This window comes from Triturus cristatus, unplaced genomic scaffold (genome assembly GCF_964204655.1).
Source record: "Triturus cristatus unplaced genomic scaffold, aTriCri1.1 SCAFFOLD_231, whole genome shotgun sequence".
Lineage (NCBI taxonomy): Eukaryota > Metazoa > Chordata > Amphibia > Caudata > Salamandridae > Triturus > Triturus cristatus.
In genome coordinates, this window is record NW_028187364.1 from 89,392 (window position 1) to 99,207 (window position 9,816).

Here is a 9,816-nt window from a genome sequence, read left to right on the forward strand (position 1 = left end):
ATAACATTTACTACCAAGGGCTAGATGTATTTAAATTTTCTTTTGCTCACTTTTAGGAATGAATGTGAGGCAGCTTTTATTTGACTGTTTTGTGTCTATCTATTTTACCATTTTGTGCTCTTGAAAATCCCCCCGTTTGGCATTTTTTTAATGTGGCAGGCAGTTATTACTGATGGTTAATAATAAATCCGGAGCGGTGCAGTCTGATTCGGGGTCTATAGGCGAAACACGGCTTTGTGAGGAAAAGATCGAAGGAGAATGGTTTGTTGCAACTGTCTGGTAGCTGGAATGGGCATTGCTTTTAATTGCAGCATGAAAGTTATTTTGGCCTGGTAAGGTGCCCCTCTCTCAGCACAAATAGCACTTTGTTCTGCTTTGCATCGCGCCACAGGAGCATTTCTTGGGGAAAATGTGGGCAGATTTGTGCAAGTACCCATACTTTTTGAGCTAATAAGCTAGCAAGACCGGGCTTTGTGTCAAAACCCCTCTTTGAAGCAGGTACTAATATGAAGACCTGGGGGCATATGACATAAAGTGCTCTGGCGGCGCAAAAGGCGTTTGCTCCTGATTTGTGCATACAGGGCACTTTGGTATTACAGAAGGGGGCGAAGACGCTTGTGCAGCCCCTTCAGTAATACCAATAGCGCTGGCGCACATAAAGTGCCAGCGCTATCTTCAAGGGGACGTTCCCAAATTTGTATGAGGGCATGCCCCATGCAACCGAGGGAATCCCTTTGCTTCTGCGCCCGCGTTGTATTACTGATATGGGCGCAGAGGCAGTGAAGCCGTCAGGAGGCGCACTGATAGTGCGCCAACTAAAAGGTTGTGTTCTGTCAGTGCACCCCATGATTACAGGCCTCTGGAGTGGATGAAGGGGGCAGCGCAGCCCCATAATGCTGCGCAGTTTCCTTCATTGTGCCGGGAGCACTTTTTTAAAGGTGCACCCGGCGCAATGAAGGAAAATGCCCAAGATGTTTAATGCGGCCCATGTTTTGTTTTCGTCAAATATTCCACACATTGTAGGTGTGCTGCATATAGTACAATGGCTGAATTGTTTATAAATGTGTCTAGGCACACGATTTTGCACTGGAAGAGAAGTGTCTCTCTCTGCACCATGGTGCAAAGGTTGTGCATGGTGAGCGGCTGCAGTCTGTGCACCAGCATAGGAGCAGTGAGCAGCAGCCGAAGCTTTAATAAATAGAGCTCTGTGGTGCCTTCTAGCGCTTGCGCAACTCAGCGCTGTAATGTGTTGTGCTTTTAAATAAATCTGCACCTTAGTGTCTCTTCCTGCGCAAAAACAATCCTGCCTGTAACGCAGACACCCGTGCAGTATGGTGCAGGGGTGCCTGTGTTGGCGCTATGCAACACAGAGTGCGCCAGCGCTAGGAGATAGCAGAAATCTCTTAGTTGGTAGGGTGCATTTCTGTTGTACCCCTTTCATGCAATGCTGCCCTGCATTGCAACAACAATGAGTAAATATGCCCCAGAACCTTTACATAGCACTGCGATTGATGTACCAAGACCCCTGCAATAAGGTTGCCATGGCGTGTTTCATGCCAGTGAGCTGTAAATCCTTTTTTCTGGAACATCTAGGCGCCTCTTTACCGCTTCCCGGACCATGGAGGTGATTTGGACCATGGATGCTGTTTCATTACATAGTTTTGGTATTGATGTAATGCAGGCCAAGCGCCGAGAAGAAGCAGACTTTCCAACAGGGAGATATGCAACAATCAAGCCGTTCCTTGGCACGGGCAGCACAGATGACTGACGCAGACGCCACTGGCTGGGGTGGAGGAGGAACACTGTCCTGCCTCTCTGGGCCTCCTGATGACCCCTAAATCAATTCATCTTCACAGACATCAGTTCATCAAAATGCCCCTGATGGCGGAAGTGACATCACACACTCTTTCACTTCCTATAGCATCACAGGGCAGGCCCCTTATCCCCATAACAGGACTCCTGGAGCTTTGCTTGCTTTCTTGTCCTTCTTCTGTCTTTGTGGCCCTGACACCAGGGATAGAAACGGACAAGCTATGGCCAACCACTGCTATCCGCATGGAAGGCGACATTTCACTATTTCAGGCGCAGTTCAGGCGCTGCATAGTTAAACTGGCCAGCTGGAAGAACAACAACTATCTCTGCCTTCATTCTGATCAGGCAGAAGTTCTCACTTTTGGGAATCCCTCCATCTGGTCCCAGGAGTGGTGGCCTCATTCTTTGGGTGAATGCTCAGCAACCGCAACTTCAACCAGGAACTTACGAATTCTATTTGACAACAGGCTGAACACAGCCATAACATATACAATACATTAAAACAATATCAAATTCATTAAAAAAGCATTTTTCATTCTGTGAAACAACTCTAAAGTGGCAGCTGCATATGAACAAATTCATTTCAACTTGTTTCCTACTCTTGAGACAACTTAGGAAGGTGATCCGCAGTATTCCAGACAAGTGCTGGGGCAAACCTTGGCCCTTAATAGACTGGATTACTTAAATGCCCTATATATCGGGCTCACTGAGTACCTCACCAGGAGGTTACAACCTATACAGAATGCAGCAGCCAGACAGATCTCTGTTAGGAGAAAATATGACAGTGTTTCCTCCTATTAGACAGCTTCATTGGCTGCCTATGAAGGGGAGACGCCCACAAAGCTCTATATCATGCAACGCGGGGCTCAGATACGTTAAAAATATACTGTCCCTCCAGACTTCCATGGTGGTCTTCTGCCCGCCAGACTTCCATGGTGGTCTTCTGCCCTCCAGACTTCCATGGTGGTCTTCTGCCCTCCAGACTTCCATGGTGGTCTTCTGCCCTCCAGACTTCCATGGTGGTCTTCTGCCCCCCAGACTTCTATGGTGGTCTTCTGCCCTCCAGACTTCCATGGTGGTCTTCTGCCCTCCAGACTTCCATGGTGGTCTTCTGCCCGCCAGACTTCCATGGTGGTCTTCTGCCCTCCAGACTTCCATGGTGGTCTTCTGCCCTCCAGACTTCCATGGTGGTCTTCTGCCCTCCAGACTTCCATGGTGGTTTTCTGCCTTCCACACTTCCATGGTGGTCTTCTGCCTTCCACACTTCCATGGGGGTCTTCTGCCCTCCAGACTTCTTCTGCCCTCCAGACTTTCATGGTGGTCTTCTGTTCTCCAGACTTACATGGTGGTCTTCTGCCCTCCAGACTTCCATGGTGGTCTTCTGACCTCCAGACTTCCATGGTGGTCTTCTGCCCTCCAGACTTCCATGGTGGTCGTCTGTTCTCCAGACTTCCATGGTGGTCTTCTGCTGGCCAAATTACCATTCCAAAGTTTTGTGAATTATGCCTAGGGGGCAAGGCTGTGTCTGTGTTTACTGCCCAGGCCTGGAAAAAGCTGCCTTTGGCTTGAGCCGGGCTGACAGAAATTTCGTAAACCCAAATTATTGTCATTAACATTAATACTATTAATATCAAAATAAAATATGACAACTTCATTCCTGAAATTAAAATTGTCATTACTGACTTTAAATTACTTTATTTTTAGAACGTCAAGTTATCCTTTTTGCAGAAGTCATCTTTTTAGATTTTTCCAAAACCAGAGAACAATTAGGGAGCAGTCAGTTTTCAGAAGGTAGGAGCCTGCTTCTTTTCCATTTGTAATACTGAGAACTCCTTATTTCGGAAGGACAGAAATGTAATACTTAGTGTACATTAGGCATAGGCGGTGAACTTCGCTCCGTTCGCGGAGTTTTCTGCACTTCGCGGAGCTTGCGGAGTGCAGAAAATTCTGCTTCGCGATGTATAGCGGCGTTTTTTCCCCGCGCACGATCGCAAATAGGAAGTTCACGATCCCGAACGGTAAGTTCACGAGCGCGAGCTGCCGCTCGGGTAGAATTTCTACCCGAGCAGCAGGAATACCAGCACAAACTGCAGTTCGCACTGCACTCCGCCACTCGCAGAACTTCGCAGAGTTTTTTTGTAACTTCGCGGAGTTCCGCGTAGCAAAACTCCACAAATTACGCCCAGGTATAGTGTACATATGGTGAGGGCCCGCCAAGTTCGTACATTTTAGACTGTGATAAGAGAAAAGCTGAGCTGAAATTCCAGCTTGCCCTCCCCCCAGCCCTGACTTTTTGAGTCTGTGCCTCATTTTCAGTAACTAATAAGCCAGTATGTTTTATAATATATCCGTATATATTGCAGCAATGGCCATGATGGACTATCATTTACTGCAGCCATTTGCACAATATTTAGAACTTCTTCAGCGTTTTGGGGAGTCCTGTTTTACAGCGGCGGCTCCTCCGCAATGGCGGAGGAGCGTTGCCCCACTGCCTGGCTCAGAGCCAGCAAATGAAAAATAAAAGGGACGGAGTCGAGGCATGGGAGGAGGAGTGCTATGTGCCTCAAGCCGGCCAAACACAAATGCGTACTTAGGCTTCTCCAGCCCGGCTGCATTGAAGAGCTGGGCTGGAGAAACCCCATAAACTCCCTGGTCTGAGCGGAGCGTCTTTCCAGCCTGCTCAGGCCAATCCCTGCACTGCCCTGCAGCATGGGGATTGGATGGGAGTCTGTCCCAGGAGCTACTGGGACCACGAAGAGGACAGGAGTCACGACACGGGAGGTAGCCGGTGGCTTTAGGTAAGTTCTTTTTTTAATATATTATTACTAACCCCCGCCTGTGTGATACACCCCACGCGCTCCCCCTCCCGCGTTCCATTCACCCATCCCACCACCCTTTGTTTGCGGTGGCCGCCAACAACAAGACACCAGCGTTAGGCTGCCAAAAAACATGAGTCATTTACACTTGTACGGAATGACCAGTACAGTTGATGGTAATTTAAGAAAATATAGAAAATAATAAAGCACGGAAATTTGACAGTAACCATCTTACAAACTACCTCCCCCTCTCTAAAGAATTCCTGCAAGCTCTACACAGAGGCAAAATTGGGAGCAGAAGAGAGTCCATACACAGAATGCGCATTGCAGATAAAAGACACTGTCTAGATCACAACACAAACTAAACGGCCTCTGGACTCACTCAATGGCACCGCTAACGGACTGGGGTCAGATGTAAATACTTATTAGTTAACTGTGTAAGCCCACCACCCCTGCTGGGATGTGGAAGTGTGTATAAAGGAAAGGTGTTGACTGCAGCACGTGCCCTAGCGGCTGAGCACGAGGCAAGCCATGTATTTTTAGGCTTTACAGAAACTGACATTGTACCGGAAGGAATGATGCAAAATGAAGTGCTGGATGATTGACATTGAATGGCCGGCGTCTGATTGGCTGTTGGAATGTACATTGGCCGGAGGGAGTTAGAGAGAAAGAGAGAGAGGGAGAGAAAGAGAAAGAGAAAGAGAGAAAGAGAGAGAGAGAGAGAGGGATAGAGAGAGATTTTTTTCCAGACTGTTGAGGGGGTTGAGAGATAATCTGCCAGAGGTAGTAGCGTATGTGGGCCAGCAGTAGGCCCAGCTCTAGAGGAGAGACAGGTGGGCCAGGCCCACCCAAGGGAACCCAGTGGACTTCCTAAGGCCCATGCAGAAGAGTGTCCGTTTGTGTTTCTTTTTCAGTGTTTGACATGTGCCTGCAGCCTGTCCTCTGTGCCTAGCATCTCACTCACATGAGAGCTGAGGGAACAGTGGCGGCTGGTCTATTAGGGGCGTTGGGGCAGCGCCACACAAAAGAATCGGGCAACAGGTGAACAGGAATGTAAACATATGAATTGACAGCTTACAATTCGTCTGTTTACATTTCCGGGCCCGCCTGTGCGCTTCATTGGTGAAAGTGCGCATGTCACGCACAGCACACGCAGGCAGAGACGAGTAGGAGTTCAGAAGATGGTCTGCGCATGTGAGAGAGGAGCAATGCCCCTCACTCACATTCACAAACCATTAGGTTTGCTGCGCATGCCCTGTGTAGAGCAGGAGTTTGAAGATAGGCTCCTGCTCGGGCGGTGATGCGTTTTGCGCAAAGTCGCCCCATGCTCTATCAAATACCAGGACAGAGTAAACAAGGTTCAGCCGCCCGGCCCCCCAGTCTCCTAATTGCAAAAGAAAAGAACGGGGAGAAGATACTTCCACCACGTTGCAGAGCAGACGTGATGCGACGCGGGACCGGAGAAGATGCCTGGTAAGTTCTTTTATTAATTAAATTAACCCCCCGTACCCTCTCCAGTCATACCGGCCGCGCCTGAAATCATTGTGCCCAACAGTGACAGGCCCCCCTAGAAAATGCTAGCAAAAGCATTAAAGAAAGGAGTACAGCTGCGACATGCATGGCATAAATGTGTATAATTTTACAATAGTGACCTGAGTGAAAGTGTGTGTGACAGTAATCGACATGAGAGCAATGTGTGAACCAGCAAAAGGAACGGAATAAGCCTTTGACGTGCTGACAGGCCTGGCAAGACTGTGTGCACTAAAAAGCAAATATGACAGACGTGTGTCCAAAAGCGCCAAACATAATAGGAATGTGTCCAATAGCGACAGAAATATGTATAGTATGTTCAAGCATAACCGAAAGCCATGTATTAGAGAGGCGCTGCACACATACGTGCAGTAACAGGCATAGTTGAAACGTAATGGTGGCGCCTGGTATATCCGAAATGACTGTAGTAGGGACAGACATGAAAAGTACATGTTCAGGTCTGACAGGCATTCACGGAATGTTCTCACTAATTGCTGCGTGTTCTTTTAACATGGAGATTGGGGATTACTCTCTCGCACTGCAAAGTGAACTGCATGACCATCTTGCTGGGGTCCTGGGAGTGTGAGAGGAAAGGATGCAGGATGTCATTTTTTATAAGACACAACAAAATGTACATACTTGTAAATAAACGGTACAAATATTTCAGCAGATCAGCAATTACGAAGTATATTTGTATATAATTCGGAAGTGTGAGGGACACAAACATTTTAATAGCATCAAAAGAAACCAAGACGCCTTCCTCGCCGATACATAAATGATAAATATTCACTGAAACTCGATTTCCACACATTTTCCTTTTTTGGCTAAATCTTTTTCTCAGCAAAACTATACATGTGTTCTGATGTCGTGGCTATTTCAATAGAAAGTATGCTGTCTGTAAATGTATGTGTGAGAGGGTGATCCAAAATGCACACCCAGCTACATCAGCACCCTCATCACACCCTCGCTGAATCCATTTGCTATACTTGTTCTTTGTGTGATGCTTGGATTTTCATAATCCCTATGACGTAACACTGCTGGCGGCACCCCCAGTCTGAGGACCCAACCTGTACCCCAATCTTGCTCGCTTCGCTCGCGGCTTAAAAGTCATGCCCAACTTTTACGCCCCACTGCTTTCAAATGTCACCAGCCGCCACTGTGAGGGAAAAGCACTTTTTTGCTGCAACATATTCAAGGTTTTCTTCATTTGCCCACGAGGACGGGACACTCAATATCCGCCAGGGAAACTTTTTCCCGGGTCAAGACCTTGACCGGTCAACTACCAATTGAAAAGGTTGCTTGTTGTCTGAGAAAAATGGCAATTTCCTTCTTTAAGGAGATTCTTGAAAGGCCCTAAGCTGGTGCCTGCATATAATGTGTAAAGTTCTCTGTATTCTTTTTTACACTCAAAACCTTGAAACAGCAAGCCGGACAAACACACAACTGTGTGATTGTGACGCACCTCCAGACCACTGATTGCCCCAAAAGAGTCCCAAAATTGTGAGTGTTATAGCTCACACGGTGTGCATCTCCCACATCGTTATCTCAGTATGTGTCACCCGTTCCCAGCCCCGCCCCTTGCTCCCTCCGCCCAGATGTACCCTCTGTCCCTCCCTCCCCGTGCTTGCCATGCCATGCCTGTCGCCTCATTCTTTGCTGTCCTTTCTGCTGCACTCCACCCACCTCCACTCCTCGGAGATGGCACATAGCCCAAGTCAGGTGCACACCTTCAGTCACTCCTGGCACTGTTCCAACAGCACTTTCCCTGCAGGATAGTTTTAGTCCATACTTGCAAAGCTACACTGCCCAGAATGCAAACTGTTTTGACTAAAACTTTAGAAATAGCAATATGTATCACACAAGACATGAGGCCACTGTAAGTCCTCTCCCAGTGCCTGAACCCTCACCCACACCCCCTTCTTTCTACTAACCTGCTGACAGCACCTCACCAACAGAGATGGGATCAGTCTGTGTTGCGCATGAGCAGCTTAAAGATGTGTACGCAGAATGAAAAAGAAAAAACTAGATCCTTAAATGTGAGCAGTGGAAGGATACAAATCAGTGCATCAAAGGGATTGTGAAGAGTATATGCTTCAGGGGAGGGACAAACACAAAACGTTGACGGTAAACCATTGAGTATGAAGCAAGTAAATGAGAGTGGCAATAAAGCCAACCAATGGTAAACAAGGGGCGGGCTGTAAAGCCCACTTGAAGCTCTCAATAAGTCTTTCGCAACCAGACGCTCGACCTATAAAGGATACTAAGAATGTGACAGAAATTATTTTTCGCTTACTAGACTTTTCCTTCCAGAGCAGAAAAACGTTACAAAACGGCCTGTATATTTTTCTAAAAAACCCTGGGGGGGTGCCTAGCCATTGTAACATAGGTCATGCCGGGCAGTTCGTAAAGTTAAAGGACAGCTAGGTATATTGGGGACCCCGAGAAGAGCAGCCATAGGGGAATGCTTAGGTATACTCTGACCAGTCCCTGTGCCTGGCTTTCCAGAGGGTTCCTCGCTTCCTTCATGTGCCCTGCTTCACCCGGCTAGCATTGTGTGGAAGAATACAGCATGGAGGGTTTGTGAGGTCAGTTATCCCTGTGGTCATTTGTAGGAGGATTTGTGTATCCCTGTTGTACATTAACACGCTGACTAGAAAAGGCAGATTTACAACAAACTATAGCACACAGTAACAATAATACATTCATCATAACGAGTCCTGTGCACTTTGACGCACATAAACTGGGTGTTGTGTTTAAAAACATGCTTGGTGCATGGCGCCAAAACAGTTTGAGAAATCCCTGGCTGCGAAGAATTTGTTTTTATGATGCTAAAGGGGCAGAACTTTTGGGGTGGTCGGTGGGCAGCGTCATAAACTATGGGTCCTAACAGGGAGGCCTCTACTCAACCAGGGGCCCTCCTGTTAACAACAAGGGGCAAAGTGCAGCCCACTGCCCACCTCCGCCCTGCCTTCTGGGGGTCCTTTAGGACTCTCCCTTGAGGGGCTCCGACCCCTACAGCAGAGGGTCTTGTTTCTGAGGTGAAGCCCCTCCCTCACGACATTTGTGGAGCCGCAAGTAGCCATCATTTTAAGAAGCAAAACTACTCCGTTCTGTCCAGCTCGGTACTAGGGGGTCTCACCTGAGGCAGTTCTCGAAGCTGAAGCCACCTGCGGGGGGCGTGAGTGAGACCCCTCTGGCGAGCATGGTGGGCGCACAAGCCTCCGGTCTCTCTCGCTCGTTCTCTCGCCCTCTGTCTCTCCCTCTGCTCTGTCTCTTTTCCGTGTCTCTGCTTCTCCCTTGCACGCAGTCTGCTGCCTCTCCGGTCTCCCCCCTCACCCCGTTGTCTCTTTCACTTTCGGTTTGCGGGCACACGTCTGTTTGGCTCGGCTCCGGTGCTTACCCCGCCCAAAGGGGATTTTTATTCTCCCTCGTGAGGCTTGCAGGGCAGGCCGCCATGTGCCCGCTAGAGCTGCCAGTGCCACCCTCCCTCCCAAGAGGGTAAGAAGACTTTTCTGCCTTTGTTTACTTTAATTATTAGTCAGAGATCATCAACGCAGCACTGGGGCACGTTTACAAGTGCTTTCTATTTATATTTGCGGTGTGTGTGTGTGAGAGCAGGTACGTTTAAAAAAATATATATATTGCAGAAAAAAACTTA

At 48.1% G+C, this 9,816-nt stretch overlaps 1 protein-coding gene across 1 annotated transcript in view; it reads right to left on the minus strand.

Moving 5' to 3' along the window:
• Window positions 1-9,496, minus strand: part of LOC146771196 (proteasome subunit beta type-7-like) — a 33,245-nt gene extending 23,749 nt beyond the window's left edge. The window contains exon 1 of the mRNA XM_085640307.1: window positions 9,298-9,496. The gene's annotated coding sequence lies outside the window, so the exon portion shown is untranslated. The remainder of the gene's footprint in view (window positions 1-9,297) is intronic.
• Window positions 9,497-9,816: the final 320 nt, after the last annotated feature.